Source organism: Pipistrellus hanaki (genome assembly GCF_964339955.1).
Source record: "Pipistrellus hanaki genome assembly, chromosome: 15".
Taxonomy (NCBI): domain Eukaryota; kingdom Metazoa; phylum Chordata; class Mammalia; order Chiroptera; family Vespertilionidae; genus Pipistrellus; species Pipistrellus hanaki.
Genome location: NC_140517.1, coordinates 52,431,789 through 52,448,803, shown reverse-complemented (window position 1 = coordinate 52,448,803; position 17,015 = coordinate 52,431,789).

The window sequence follows — 17,015 nt, the reverse complement described above, 5'->3', positions numbered from 1 at the left end:
GGCAGAATACCATTGAAATAGAGAAAGAAACACGTTCGGCAGCTTTGGAAAGCCTTACACTTCACTGAAATGTAGTACTACACTCTATAACACAGTTGAGAGACAATGTTCCCGAGCTGCCTCAGTTCATAACAGTGTGTAGGAAGTTGTTTGATAAAGTTGGCAAAGCTTATACTTGGGCCAGAAGGCAGAATATAGGAAACTACATGAAAACATGAATAATTCAGTGAAAATGACTGTAAACAGATGAGAACTTGTTTAGAACAGCTGAAAGAGAATCTCCAAGTCAGTTCTTAGTGTAGAAAAGGTAGGTAAGATAAGGGAAATACTTAATTCCAGTGAAGATCACATGAAACACTGTATGAATCCTATATTCTTTACTTAAAGGAGACTAGAGTGGTAAATGTGTGTTATACAAGGCAGAATACCATTGAAATAGAGAAAGAAACACGTTCGGCAGCTTTGGAAAGCCTTACACTTCACTGAAATGTAGTACTACACTCTATAACACAGTTGAGAGACAATGTTCAATAGCTGCCTCAGTTCATAACAGTGTGTAGGAAGTTGTTTGATAAAGTGGGCAAAGCTTATACTTGGGCCAGAAGGCAGAATATAGGAAACTACATGAAAACATGAATAATTCAGTGAAAATGACTGTAAACAGATGAGAACTTGTTTTAGAACAGCTGAAAGAGATCCTCCAAGTCAGTTCTTAGTGTAGAAAAGGTAGCTAAATCCGGAAAATCCTTAATTCCAGTTAAGATCACATGAAACACTGTATGAATCCTATATTCTTTACTTAAAGGAGACTACAGTGGTAAATGTGTGTTATACAAGGCAGAATACCATTAAAATAGAGAAAGAAACATGTTCGGCTGCTTTGGAAAGCCTTACACTTCACTGAAATGTAGTACTACACTCTATAACACAGTTGAGAGACAATGTTCAATAGCTGCCTCAGTACTTAACAGTGTGTAGGAAGTTGTTTGATAAAGTTAGCAAAGCTTATACTTGGACCAGAAGGCAGAATATAGGAAACTACATGAAAACATGATTAATTCAGTGAAAATGACTGTAAACAGATGTGAACTTGTTTAGAACAGCTGAAAGAGATTCTCCAAGTCAGTTCTTAGTGTAGAAAAGGTAGCTAAGATCTGGGAAATCCTTAATTCGAGTTAAGATTGCATGAAACACTGTATGAATCCTATATTCTTTACTTAAAGGAGACTAGAGTGGTAAATGTGTGTTATACAAGGCAGAATACCATTGAAATAGAGAAAGAAACACGTTCGGCAGCTTTGGAAAGCCTTTCACTTTACTGAAATGTAGTACTACACTCTATAACACAGTTGAGAGACAATGTTCAATAGCTGCCTCAGTACTTTACAGTGTGTAGGAAGGTGTTTGATACAGAGGGCAAAGCTTATACTTGGGCCAGAAGGCAGAATATAGGAAACTACATGAAAACATGAATAATTCAGTGAAAATGACTGTAAACAGATGAGAACTTGTCTAGAACAGCTGAAAGAGAATCTCCAAGTCAGTTCTTATTGTAGAAAAGGTAGCTAAGATAAGGGAAATCCTTAATTCCAGTTAAGATTACATGAAACACTGTATGAATCCTATATTCTTTACTTAAAGGAGACTAGAGTGGTAAATGTGTGTTATACAAGGCAGAATACCATTGAAATAGAGAAAGAAACACGTTCGGCAGCTTTGGAAAGCCTTCCACTTCACTGAAATGTAGTACTACACTTTATATAACACAGTTGAGAGACAATGTTCCCTAGCTCGCTCAGTTCATAACAGTGTGTAGGAAGTTGTTTGATAAAGTGGGCAAAGCTTATACTTGGGCCAGAAGGCAGAATATAGGAAACTACATGAAAACATGAATAATTCAGTGAAAATGACTGTAAACAGATGAGAACTTGTTTAGAACAGCTGAAAGAGAATCTCCAAGTCAGTTCTTAGTGTAGAAAAGGTAGCTAAGAGAAGGAAAATCCTTAATTCCAGTTAAGATCACATGAAACACTGTATGAATCCTATATTGTTTACTTAAAGGAGACTAGAGTGGTGAATGTGTGTTATACAAGGCAGAATACCATTGAAATAGAGAAAGAAACACGTGCGGCAGCTTTGGAAAGCCTTACACTTCACTGAAATGTAGTACTACACTCTATAACAAAGTTGAGAGACAATGTTCAATAGCTGCCTCAGTTCATAACAGTGTGTAGGAAGTTGTTTGATAAAGTGTGCAAAGCTTATACTTGGGCCAGAAGGCAGAATATAGGAAACTACATGAAAACATGATTAATTCAGTGAAAATGACTGTAAACAGATGTGAACTTGTTTAGAACAGCTGAAAGGGATTCTCCAAGTCAGTTCTTAGTGTAGAAAAGGTAGCTAAGATCTGGGAAATCCTTAATTCGAGTTAAGATTGCATGAAACACTGTATGAATCCTATATTCTTTACTTAAAGGAGACTAGAGTGGTAAATGTGTGTTATACAAGGCAGAATACCATTGAAATAGAGAAAGAAACACGTTCGGCAGCTTTGGAAAGCCTTACACTTCACTGAAATGTAGTACTACACTCTATAACACAGTTGAGAGACAATGTTCCCAAGCTGCCTCAGTTCATAACAGTGTGTAGGAAGTTGTTTGATAAAGAGGGCAAAGCTTATACTAGGGCCAGAAGGCAGAATATAGGAAACTACATGAAAACATGAATAATTCAGTGAAAATGACTGTAAACAGATGAGAACTTGTTTAGAACAGCTGAAAGAGAATCTCCAAGTCAATTCTTAGTGTAGAAAAGGTAGCTAAGATAAGGAAAATCCTTAATTCCAGTTAAGATCACATGAAACACTGTATGAATCCTATATTCTTTACTTAAAGGAGACTAGAGTGGTAAATGTGTGTTATACAAGGCAGAATACCATTGAAATAGAGAAAGAAACACATTCGGCAGCTTTGGAAAGCCTTACACTTCACTGAAATGTAGTACTACACTCTATAACACAGTTGAGAGACAATGTTCAATAGCTGCCTCAGTACTTAACAGTGTGTAGGAAGTTGTTTGATAAAGAGGGCAAAGCTTATACTTGGGCCAGAAGGCAGAATATAGGAAACTACATGAAAACATGAATAATTCAGTGAAAATGACTGTAAACAAATGAGAACTTGTTTAGAACAGCTGAAAGAGAATCTCCAAGTCAGTTCTTAGTGTAGAAAAGGTAGCTAAGAGAAGGAAAATCCTTAATTCCAGTTAAGATCACATGAAACACTGTATGAATCCTATATTGTTTACTTAAAGGAGACTAGAGTGGTGAATGTGTGTTATACAAGGCAGAATACCATTGAAATAGAGAAAGAAACACGTTCGGCAGCTTTGGAAAGCCTTACACTTCACTGAAATGTAGTACTACACTCTATAACACAGTTGAGAGACAATGTTCCCGAGCTGCCTCAGTTCATAACAGTGTGTAGGAAGTTGTTTGATAAAGTTGGCAAAGCTTATACTTGGGCCAGAAGGCAGAATATAGGAAACTACATGAAAACATGAATAATTCAGTGAAAATGACTGTAAACAGATGAGAACTTGTTTAGAACAGCTGAAAGAGAATCTCCAAGTCAGTTCTTAGTGTAGAAAAGGTAGGTAAGATAAGGGAAATACTTAATTCCAGTGAAGATCACATGAAACACTGTATGAATCCTATATTCTTTACTTAAAGGAGACTAGAGTGGTAAATGTGTGTTATACAAGGCAGAATACCATTGAAATAGAGAAAGAAACACGTTCGGCAGCTTTGGAAAGCCTTACACTTCACTGAAATGTAGTACTACACTCTATAACACAGTTGAGAGACAATGTTCAATAGCTGCCTCAGTTCATAACAGTGTGTAGGAAGTTGTTTGATAAAGTGGGCAAAGCTTATACTTGGGCCAGAAGGCAGAATATAGGAAACTACATGAAAACATGAATAATTCAGTGAAAATGACTGTAAACAGATGAGAACTTGTTTTAGAACAGCTGAAAGAGATCCTCCAAGTCAGTTCTTAGTGTAGAAAAGGTAGCTAAATCCGGAAAATCCTTAATTCCAGTTAAGATCACATGAAACACTGTATGAATCCTATATTCTTTACTTAAAGGAGACTACAGTGGTAAATGTGTGTTATACAAGGCAGAATACCATTAAAATAGAGAAAGAAACATGTTCGGCTGCTTTGGAAAGCCTTACACTTCACTGAAATGTAGTACTACACTCTATAACACAGTTGAGAGACAATGTTCAATAGCTGCCTCAGTACTTAACAGTGTGTAGGAAGTTGTTTGATAAAGTTAGCAAAGCTTATACTTGGACCAGAAGGCAGAATATAGGAAACTACATGAAAACATGATTAATTCAGTGAAAATGACTGTAAACAGATGTGAACTTGTTTAGAACAGCTGAAAGAGATTCTCCAAGTCAGTTCTTAGTGTAGAAAAGGTAGCTAAGAGAAGGAAAATCCTTAATTCCAGTTAAGATCACATGAAACACTGTATGAATCCTATATTGTTTACTTAAAGGAGACTAGAGTGGTGAATGTGTGTTATACAAGGCAGAATACCATTGAAATAGAGAAAGAAACACGTGCGGCAGCTTTGGAAAGCCTTACACTTCACTGAAATGTAGTACTACACTCTATAACAAAGTTGAGAGACAATGTTCAATAGCTGCCTCAGTTCATAACAGTGTGTAGGAAGTTGTTTGATAAAGTGTGCAAAGCTTATACTTGGGCCAGAAGGCAGAATATAGGAAACTACATGAAAACATGATTAATTCAGTGAAAATGACTGTAAACAGATGTGAACTTGTTTAGAACAGCTGAAAGAGATTCTCCAAGTCAGTTCTTAGTGTAGAAAAGGTAGCTAAGATCCGGGAAATCCTTAATTCGAGTTAAGATTACATGAAACACTGTATGAATCCTATATTCTTTACTTAAAGGTGACTAGAGTGGTAAATGTGTGTTATACAAGGCAGAATACCATTGAAATAGAGAAAGAAACACGTTCGGCAGCTTTGGAAAGCCTTACACTTCACTGAAATGTAGTACTACACTCTATAACACAGTTGAGAGACAATGTTCCCGAGCTGCCTCAGTTCATAACAGTGTGTAGGAAGGTGTTTGATAAAGAGGGCAAAGCTTATACTTGGGCCAGAAGGCAGAATATAGGAAACTACATGAAAACATGAATAATTCAGTGAAAATGACTGTAAACAGATGAGAACTTGTCTAGAACAGCTGAAAGAGAATCTCCAAGTCAGTTCTTAGTGTAGAAAAAATAGCTTAGAGAAGGAAAATCCTTAATTCCAGTTAAGATCACATGAAACACTGTATGAATCCTATATTGTTTACTTAAAGAGACTAGAGTGGTAAATGTGTGTTATACAAGGCAGAATACCATTGAAATAGAGAAAGAAACACGTTCGGCAGCTTTGGAAAGCCTTACACTTCACTGAAATGTAGTACTACACTCTATAACACAGTTGAGAGACAATGTTCCCAAGCTGCCTCAGTTCATAACAGTGTGTAGGAAGTTGTTTGATAAAGAGGGCAAAGCTTATACTTGGGCCAGAAGGCAGAATATAGGAAACTACATGAAAACATGAATAATTCAGTGAAAATGACTGTAAACAGATGAGAACTTGTTTAGAACAGCTGAAAGAGAATCTCCAAGTCAATTCTTAGTGTAGAAAAGGTAGCTAAGATAAGGAAAATCCTTAATTCCAGTTAAGATCACATGAAACACTGTATGAATCCTATATTCTTTACTTAAAGGAGACTAGAGTGGTAAATGTGTGTTATACAAGGCAGAATACCATTGAAATAGAGAAAGAAACACGTTCGGCAGCTTTGGAAAGCCTTACACTTCACTGAAATGTAGTACTACACTCTATAACACAGTTGAGAGACAATGTTCCCAAGCTGCCTCAGTTCATAACAGTGTGTAGGAAGTTGTTTGATAAAGAGGGCAAAGCTTATACTAGGGCCAGAAGGCAGAATATAGGAAACTACATGAAAACATGAATAATTCAGTGAAAATGACTGTAAACAGATGAGAACTTGTTTAGAACAGCTGAAAGAGAATCTCCAAGTCAGTTCTTAGTGTAGAAAAGGTAGGTAAGATAAGGGAAATACTTAATTCCAGTGAAGATCACATGAAACACTGTATGAATCCTATATTCTTTACTTAAAGGAGACTAGAGTGGTAAATGTGTGTTATACAAGGCAGAATACCATTGAAATAGAGAAAGAAACACGTTCGGCAGCTTTGGAAAGCCTTTCACTTTACTGAAATGTAGTACTACACTCTATAACACAGTTGAGAGACAATGTTCAATAGCTGCCTCAGTACTTTACAGTGTGTAGGAAGGTGTTTGATACAGAGGGCAAAGCTTATACTTGGGCCAGAAGGCAGAATATAGGAAACTACATGAAAACATGAATAATTCAGTGAAAATGACTGTAAACAGATGAGAACTTGTCTAGAACAGCTGAAAGAGAATCTCCAAGTCAGTTCTTATTGTAGAAAAGGTAGCTAAGATAAGGGAAATCCTTAATTCCAGTTAAGATTACATGAAACACTGTATGAATCCTATATTCTTTACTTAAAGGAGACTAGAGTGGTAAATGTGTGTTATACAAGGCAGAATACCATTGAAATAGAGAAAGAAACACGTTCGGCAGCTTTGGAAAGCCTTCCACTTCACTGAAATGTAGTACTACACTTTATATAACACAGTTGAGAGACAATGTTCCCTAGCTCGCTCAGTTCATAACAGTGTGTAGGAAGTTGTTTGATAAAGTGGGCAAAGCTTATACTTGGGCCAGAAGGCAGAATATAGGAAACTACATGAAAACATGAATAATTCAGTGAAAATGACTGTAAACAGATGAGAACTTGTTTAGAACAGCTGAAAGAGAATCTCCAAGTCAGTTCTTAGTGTAGAAAAGGTAGCTAAGAGAAGGAAAATCCTTAATTCCAGTTAAGATCACATGAAACACTGTATGAATCCTATATTGTTTACTTAAAGGAGACTAGAGTGGTGAATGTGTGTTATACAAGGCAGAATACCATTGAAATAGAGAAAGAAACACGTGCGGCAGCTTTGGAAAGCCTTACACTTCACTGAAATGTAGTACTACACTCTATAACAAAGTTGAGAGACAATGTTCAATAGCTGCCTCAGTTCATAACAGTGTGTAGGAAGTTGTTTGATAAAGTGTGCAAAGCTTATACTTGGGCCAGAAGGCAGAATATAGGAAACTACATGAAAACATGATTAATTCAGTGAAAATGACTGTAAACAGATGTGAACTTGTTTAGAACAGCTGAAAGGGATTCTCCAAGTCAGTTCTTAGTGTAGAAAAGGTAGCTAAGATCTGGGAAATCCTTAATTCGAGTTAAGATTGCATGAAACACTGTATGAATCCTATATTCTTTACTTAAAGGAGACTAGAGTGGTAAATGTGTGTTATACAAGGCAGAATACCATTGAAATAGAGAAAGAAACACGTTCGGCAGCTTTGGAAAGCCTTACACTTCACTGAAATGTAGTACTACACTCTATAACACAGTTGAGAGACAATGTTCCCAAGCTGCCTCAGTTCATAACAGTGTGTAGGAAGTTGTTTGATAAAGAGGGCAAAGCTTATACTAGGGCCAGAAGGCAGAATATAGGAAACTACATGAAAACATGAATAATTCAGTGAAAATGACTGTAAACAGATGAGAACTTGTTTAGAACAGCTGAAAGAGAATCTCCAAGTCAATTCTTAGTGTAGAAAAGGTAGCTAAGATAAGGAAAATCCTTAATTCCAGTTAAGATCACATGAAACACTGTATGAATCCTATATTCTTTACTTAAAGGAGACTAGAGTGGTAAATGTGTGTTATACAAGGCAGAATACCATTGAAATAGAGAAAGAAACACATTCGGCAGCTTTGGAAAGCCTTACACTTCACTGAAATGTAGTACTACACTCTATAACACAGTTGAGAGACAATGTTCAATAGCTGCCTCAGTACTTAACAGTGTGTAGGAAGTTGTTTGATAAAGAGGGCAAAGCTTATACTTGGGCCAGAAGGCAGAATATAGGAAACTACATGAAAACATGAATAATTCAGTGAAAATGACTGTAAACAAATGAGAACTTGTTTAGAACAGCTGAAAGAGAATCTCCAAGTCAGTTCTTAGTGTAGAAAAGGTAGGTAAGAGAAGGAAAATCCTTAATTCCAGTTAAGATCACATGAAACACTGTATGAATCCTATATTGTTTACTTAAAGGAGACTAGAGTGGTGAATGTGTGTTATACAAGGCAGAATACCATTGAAATAGAGAAAGAAACACGTTCGGCAGCTTTGGAAAGCCTTACACTTCACTGAAATGTAGTACTACACTCTATAACACAGTTGAGAGACAATGTTCCCGAGCTGCCTCAGTTCATAACAGTGTGTAGGAAGTTGTTTGATAAAGTTGGCAAAGCTTATACTTGGGCCAGAAGGCAGAATATAGGAAACTACATGAAAACATGAATAATTCAGTGAAAATGACTGTAAACAGATGAGAACTTGTTTAGAACAGCTGAAAGAGAATCTCCAAGTCAGTTCTTAGTGTAGAAAAGGTAGGTAAGATAAGGGAAATACTTAATTCCAGTGAAGATCACATGAAACACTGTATGAATCCTATATTCTTTACTTAAAGGAGACTAGAGTGGTAAATGTGTGTTATACAAGGCAGAATACCATTGAAATAGAGAAAGAAACACGTTCGGCAGCTTTGGAAAGCCTTACACTTCACTGAAATGTAGTACTACACTCTATAACACAGTTGAGAGACAATGTTCAATAGCTGCCTCAGTTCATAACAGTGTGTAGGAAGTTGTTTGATAAAGTGGGCAAAGCTTATACTTGGGCCAGAAGGCAGAATATAGGAAACTACATGAAAACATGAATAATTCAGTGAAAATGACTGTAAACAGATGAGAACTTGTTTTAGAACAGCTGAAAGAGATCCTCCAAGTCAGTTCTTAGTGTAGAAAAGGTAGCTAAATCCGGAAAATCCTTAATTCCAGTTAAGATCACATGAAACACTGTATGAATCCTATATTCTTTACTTAAAGGAGACTACAGTGGTAAATGTGTGTTATACAAGGCAGAATACCATTAAAATAGAGAAAGAAACATGTTCGGCTGCTTTGGAAAGCCTTACACTTCACTGAAATGTAGTACTACACTCTATAACACAGTTGAGAGACAATGTTCAATAGCTGCCTCAGTACTTAACAGTGTGTAGGAAGTTGTTTGATAAAGTTAGCAAAGCTTATACTTGGACCAGAAGGCAGAATATAGGAAACTACATGAAAACATGATTAATTCAGTGAAAATGACTGTAAACAGATGTGAACTTGTTTAGAACAGCTGAAAGAGATTCTCCAAGTCAGTTCTTAGTGTAGAAAAGGTAGCTAAGATCTGGGAAATCCTTAATTCGAGTTAAGATTGCATGAAACACTGTATGAATCCTATATTCTTTACTTAAAGGAGACTAGAGTGGTAAATGTGTGTTATACAAGGCAGAATACCATTGAAATAGAGAAAGAAACACGTTCGGCAGCTTTGGAAAGCCTTTCACTTTACTGAAATGTAGTACTACACTCTATAACACAGTTGAGAGACAATGTTCAATAGCTGCCTCAGTACTTTACAGTGTGTAGGAAGGTGTTTGATACAGAGGGCAAAGCTTATACTTGGGCCAGAAGGCAGAATATAGGAAACTACATGAAAACATGAATAATTCAGTGAAAATGACTGTAAACAGATGAGAACTTGTCTAGAACAGCTGAAAGAGAATCTCCAAGTCAGTTCTTATTGTAGAAAAGGTAGCTAAGATAAGGGAAATCCTTAATTCCAGTTAAGATTACATGAAACACTGTATGAATCCTATATTCTTTACTTAAAGGAGACTAGAGTGGTAAATGTGTGTTATACAAGGCAGAATACCATTGAAATAGAGAAAGAAACACGTTCGGCAGCTTTGGAAAGCCTTCCACTTCACTGAAATGTAGTACTACACTTTATATAACACAGTTGAGAGACAATGTTCCCTAGCTCGCTCAGTTCATAACAGTGTGTAGGAAGTTGTTTGATAAAGTGGGCAAAGCTTATACTTGGGCCAGAAGGCAGAATATAGGAAACTACATGAAAACATGAATAATTCAGTGAAAATGACTGTAAACAGATGAGAACTTGTTTAGAACAGCTGAAAGAGAATCTCCAAGTCAGTTCTTAGTGTAGAAAAGGTAGCTAAGAGAAGGAAAATCCTTAATTCCAGTTAAGATCACATGAAACACTGTATGAATCCTATATTGTTTACTTAAAGGAGACTAGAGTGGTGAATGTGTGTTATACAAGGCAGAATACCATTGAAATAGAGAAAGAAACACGTGCGGCAGCTTTGGAAAGCCTTACACTTCACTGAAATGTAGTACTACACTCTATAACAAAGTTGAGAGACAATGTTCAATAGCTGCCTCAGTTCATAACAGTGTGTAGGAAGTTGTTTGATAAAGTGTGCAAAGCTTATACTTGGGCCAGAAGGCAGAATATAGGAAACTACATGAAAACATGATTAATTCAGTGAAAATGACTGTAAACAGATGTGAACTTGTTTAGAACAGCTGAAAGGGATTCTCCAAGTCAGTTCTTAGTGTAGAAAAGGTAGCTAAGATCTGGGAAATCCTTAATTCGAGTTAAGATTGCATGAAACACTGTATGAATCCTATATTCTTTACTTAAAGGAGACTAGAGTGGTAAATGTGTGTTATACAAGGCAGAATACCATTGAAATAGAGAAAGAAACACGTTCGGCAGCTTTGGAAAGCCTTACACTTCACTGAAATGTAGTACTACACTCTATAACACAGTTGAGAGACAATGTTCCCAAGCTGCCTCAGTTCATAACAGTGTGTAGGAAGTTGTTTGATAAAGAGGGCAAAGCTTATACTAGGGCCAGAAGGCAGAATATAGGAAACTACATGAAAACATGAATAATTCAGTGAAAATGACTGTAAACAGATGAGAACTTGTTTAGAACAGCTGAAAGAGAATCTCCAAGTCAATTCTTAGTGTAGAAAAGGTAGCTAAGATAAGGAAAATCCTTAATTCCAGTTAAGATCACATGAAACACTGTATGAATCCTATATTCTTTACTTAAAGGAGACTAGAGTGGTAAATGTGTGTTATACAAGGCAGAATACCATTGAAATAGAGAAAGAAACACATTCGGCAGCTTTGGAAAGCCTTACACTTCACTGAAATGTAGTACTACACTCTATAACACAGTTGAGAGACAATGTTCAATAGCTGCCTCAGTACTTAACAGTGTGTAGGAAGTTGTTTGATAAAGAGGGCAAAGCTTATACTTGGGCCAGAAGGCAGAATATAGGAAACTACATGAAAACATGAATAATTCAGTGAAAATGACTGTAAACAAATGAGAACTTGTTTAGAACAGCTGAAAGAGAATCTCCAAGTCAGTTCTTAGTGTAGAAAAGGTAGCTAAGAGAAGGAAAATCCTTAATTCCAGTTAAGATCACATGAAACACTGTATGAATCCTATATTGTTTACTTAAAGGAGACTAGAGTGGTGAATGTGTGTTATACAAGGCAGAATACCATTGAAATAGAGAAAGAAACACGTTCGGCAGCTTTGGAAAGCCTTACACTTCACTGAAATGTAGTACTACACTCTATAACACAGTTGAGAGACAATGTTCCCGAGCTGCCTCAGTTCATAACAGTGTGTAGGAAGTTGTTTGATAAAGTTGGCAAAGCTTATACTTGGGCCAGAAGGCAGAATATAGGAAACTACATGAAAACATGAATAATTCAGTGAAAATGACTGTAAACAGATGAGAACTTGTTTAGAACAGCTGAAAGAGAATCTCCAAGTCAGTTCTTAGTGTAGAAAAGGTAGGTAAGATAAGGGAAATACTTAATTCCAGTGAAGATCACATGAAACACTGTATGAATCCTATATTCTTTACTTAAAGGAGACTAGAGTGGTAAATGTGTGTTATACAAGGCAGAATACCATTGAAATAGAGAAAGAAACACGTTCGGCAGCTTTGGAAAGCCTTACACTTCACTGAAATGTAGTACTACACTCTATAACACAGTTGAGAGACAATGTTCAATAGCTGCCTCAGTTCATAACAGTGTGTAGGAAGTTGTTTGATAAAGTGGGCAAAGCTTATACTTGGGCCAGAAGGCAGAATATAGGAAACTACATGAAAACATGAATAATTCAGTGAAAATGACTGTAAACAGATGAGAACTTGTTTTAGAACAGCTGAAAGAGATCCTCCAAGTCAGTTCTTAGTGTAGAAAAGGTAGCTAAATCCGGAAAATCCTTAATTCCAGTTAAGATCACATGAAACACTGTATGAATCCTATATTCTTTACTTAAAGGAGACTACAGTGGTAAATGTGTGTTATACAAGGCAGAATACCATTAAAATAGAGAAAGAAACATGTTCGGCTGCTTTGGAAAGCCTTACACTTCACTGAAATGTAGTACTACACTCTATAACACAGTTGAGAGACAATGTTCAATAGCTGCCTCAGTACTTAACAGTGTGTAGGAAGTTGTTTGATAAAGTTAGCAAAGCTTATACTTGGACCAGAAGGCAGAATATAGGAAACTACATGAAAACATGATTAATTCAGTGAAAATGACTGTAAACAGATGTGAACTTGTTTAGAACAGCTGAAAGAGATTCTCCAAGTCAGTTCTTAGTGTAGAAAAGGTAGCTAAGATCTGGGAAATCCTTAATTCGAGTTAAGATTGCATGAAACACTGTATGAATCCTATATTCTTTACTTAAAGGAGACTAGAGTGGTAAATGTGTGTTATACAAGGCAGAATACCATTGAAATAGAGAAAGAAACACGTTCGGCAGCTTTGGAAAGCCTTTCACTTTACTGAAATGTAGTACTACACTCTATAACACAGTTGAGAGACAATGTTCAATAGCTGCCTCAGTACTTTACAGTGTGTAGGAAGGTGTTTGATAAAGAGGGCAAAGCTTATACTTGGGCCAGAAGGCAGAATATAGGAAACTACATGAAAACATGAATAATTCAGTGAAAATGACTGTAAACAGATGAGAACTTGTCTAGAACAGCTGAAAGAGAATCTCCAAGTCAGTTCTTATTGTAGAAAAGGTAGCTAAGATAAGGGAAATCCTTAATTCCAGTTCAGATTACATGAAACACTGTATGAATCCTATATTCTTTACTTAAAGGAGACTAGAGTGGTAAATGTGTGTTATACAAGGCAGAATACCATTGAAATAGAGAAAGAAACACATTCGGCAGCTTTGGAAAGCCTTCCACTTCACTGAAATGTAGTACTACACTTTATATAACACAGTTGAGAGACAATGTTCCCTAGCTCGCTCAGTTCATAACAGTGTGTAGGAAGTTGTTTGATAAAGTGGGCAAAGCTTATACTTGGGCCAGAAGGCAGAATATAGGAAACTACATGAAAACATGAATAATTCAGTGAAAATGACTGTAAACAGATGAGAACTTGTTTAGAACAGCTGAAAGAGAATCTCCAAGTCAGTTCTTAGTGTAGAAAAGGTAGCTAAGAGAAGGAAAATCCTTAATTCCAGTTAAGATCACATGAAACACTGTATGAATCCTATATTGTTTACTTAAAGGAGACTAGAGTGGTGAATGTGTGTTATACAAGGCAGAATACCATTGAAATAGAGAAAGAAACACGTGCGGCAGCTTTGGAAAGCCTTACACTTCACTGAAATGTAGTACTACACTCTATAACAAAGTTGAGAGACAATGTTCAATAGCTGCCTCAGTTCATAACAGTGTGTAGGAAGTTGTTTGATAAAGTGTGCAAAGCTTATACTTGGGCCAGAAGGCAGAATATAGGAAACTACATGAAAACATGATTAATTCAGTGAAAATGACTGTAAACAGATGTGAACTTGTTTAGAACAGCTGAAAGAGATTCTCCAAGTCAGTTCTTAGTGTAGAAAAGGTAGCTAAGATCCGGGAAATCCTTAATTCGAGTTAAGATTACATGAAACACTGTATGAATCCTATATTCTTTACTTAAAGGTGACTAGAGTGGTAAATGTGTGTTATACAAGGCAGAATACCATTGAAATAGAGAAAGAAACACGTTCGGCAGCTTTGGAAAGCCTTACACTTCACTGAAATGTAGTACTACACTCTATAACACAGTTGAGAGACAATGTTCCCGAGCTGCCTCAGTTCATAACAGTGTGTAGGAAGGTGTTTGGTAAAGAGGGCAAAGCTTATACTTGGGCCAGAAGGCAGAATATAGGAAACTACATGAAAACATGAATAATTCAGTGAAAATGACTGTAAACAGATGAGAACTTGTCTAGAACAGCTGAAAGAGAATCTCCTAGTCAGTTCTTAGTGTAGAAAAAATAGCTAAGAGAAGGAAAATCCTTAATTCCAGTTAAGATCACATGAAACACTGTATGAATCCTATATTGTTTACTTAAAGGAGACTAGAGTGGTAAATGTGTGTTATACAAGGCAGAATACCATTGAAATAGAGAAAGAAACACGTTCGGCAGCTTTGGAAAGCCTTACACTTCACTGAAATGTAGTACTACACTCTATAACACAGTTGAGAGACAATGTTCCCAAGCTGCCTCAGTTCATAACAGTGTGTAGGAAGTTGTTTGATAAAGAGGGCAAAGCTTATACTTGGGCCAGAGGGCAGAATATAGGAAACTACATGAAAACATGAATAATTCAGTGAAAATGACTGTAAACAGATGAGAACTTGTTTAGAACAGCTGAAAGAGAATCTCCAAGTCAATTCTTAGTGTAGAAAAGGTAGCTAAGATAAGGAAAATCCTTAATTCCAGTTAAGATCACATGAAACACTGTATGAATCCTATATTCTTTACTTAAAGGAGACTAGAGTGGTAAATGTGTGTTATACAAGGCAGAATACCATTGAAATAGAGAAAGAAACACGTTCGGCAGCTTTGGAAAGCCTTAGACTTCACTGAAATGTAGTACTACACTCTATAACACAGTTGAGAGACAATGTTCCCAAGCTGCCTCAGTTCATAACAGTGTGTAGGAAGTTGTTTGATAAAGAGGGCAAAGCTTATACTTGGGCCAGAAGGCAGAATATAGGAAACTACATGAAAACATGAATAATTCAGTGAAAATGACTGTAAACAAATGAGAACTTGTTTAGAACAGCTGAAAGAGAATCTCCAAGTCAGTTCTTAGTGTAGAAAAGGTAGCTAAGAGAAGGAAAATCCTTAATTCCAGTTAAGATCACATGAAACACTGTATGAATCCTATATTGTTTACTTAAAGGAGACTAGAGTGGTGAATGTGTGTTATACAAGGCAGAATACCATTGAAATAGAGAAAGAAACACGTTCGGCAGCTTTGGAAAGCCTTACACTTCACTGAAATGTAGTACTACACTCTATAACACAGTTGAGAGACAATGTTCCCGAGCTGCCTCAGTTCATAACAGTGTGTAGGAAGTTGTTTGATAAAGTTGGCAAAGCTTATACTTGGGCCAGAAGGCAGAATATAGGAAACTACATGAAAACATGAATAATTCAGTGAAAATGACTGTAAACAGATGAGAACTTGTTTAGAACAGCTGAAAGAGAATCTCCAAGTCAGTTCTTAGTGTAGAAAAGGTAGGTAAGATAAGGGAAATACTTAATTCCAGTGAAGATCACATGAAACACTGTATGAATCCTATATTCTTTACTTAAAGGAGACTAGAGTGGTAAATGTGTGTTATACAAGGCAGAATACCATTGAAATAGAGAAAGAAACACGTTCGGCAGCTTTGGAAAGCCTTACACTTCACTGAAATGTAGTACTACACTCTATAACACAGTTGAGAGACAATGTTCCCGAGCTGCCTCAGTTCATAACAGTGTGTAGGAAGTTGTTTGATAAAGTGGGCAAAGCTTATACTTGGGCCAGAAGGCAGAATATAGGAAACTACATGAAAACATGAATAATTCAGTGAAAATGACTGTAAACAGATGAGAACTTGTTTTAGAACAGCTGAAAGAGATCCTCCAAGTCAGTTCTTAGTGTAGAAAAGGTAGCTAAATCCGGAAAATCCTTAATTCCAGTTAAGATCACATGAAACACTGTATGAATCCTATATTCTTTACTTAAAGGAGACTACAGTGGTAAATGTGTGTTATACAAGGCAGAATACCATTAAAATAGAGAAAGAAACATGTTCGGCTGCTTTGGAAAGCCTTACACTTCACTGAAATGTAGTACTACACTCTATAACACAGTTGAGGGACAATGTTCAATAGCTGCCTCAGTACTTAACAGTGTGTAGGAAGTTGTTTGATAAAGTTGGCAAAGCTTATACTTGGACCAGAAGGCAGAATATAGGAAACTACATGAAAACATGATTAATTCAGTGAAAATGACTGTAAACAGATGTGAACTTGTTTAGAACAGCTGAAAGAGATTCTCCAAGTCAGTTCTTAGTGTAGAAAAGGTAGCCAAGATCTGGGAAATCCTTAATTCGAGTTAAGATTGCATGAAACACTGTATGAATCCTATATTCTTTACTTAAAGGAGACTAGAGTGGTAAATGTGTGTTATACAAGGCAGAATACCATTGAAATAGAGAAAGAAACACGTTCGGCAGCTTTGGAAAGCCTTACACTTTACTGAAATGTAGTGCTACACTCTATAACACAGTTGAGAGACAATGTTCAATAGCTGCCTCAGTACTTTACAGTGTGTAGGAAGGTGTTTGATAAAGAGGGCAAAGCTTATACTTGGGCCAGAAGGCAGAATATAGGAAACTACATGAAAACATGATTAATTCAGTGAAAATGACTGTAAACAGATGTGAACTTGTTTAGAACAGCTGAAAGAGATTCTCCAAGTC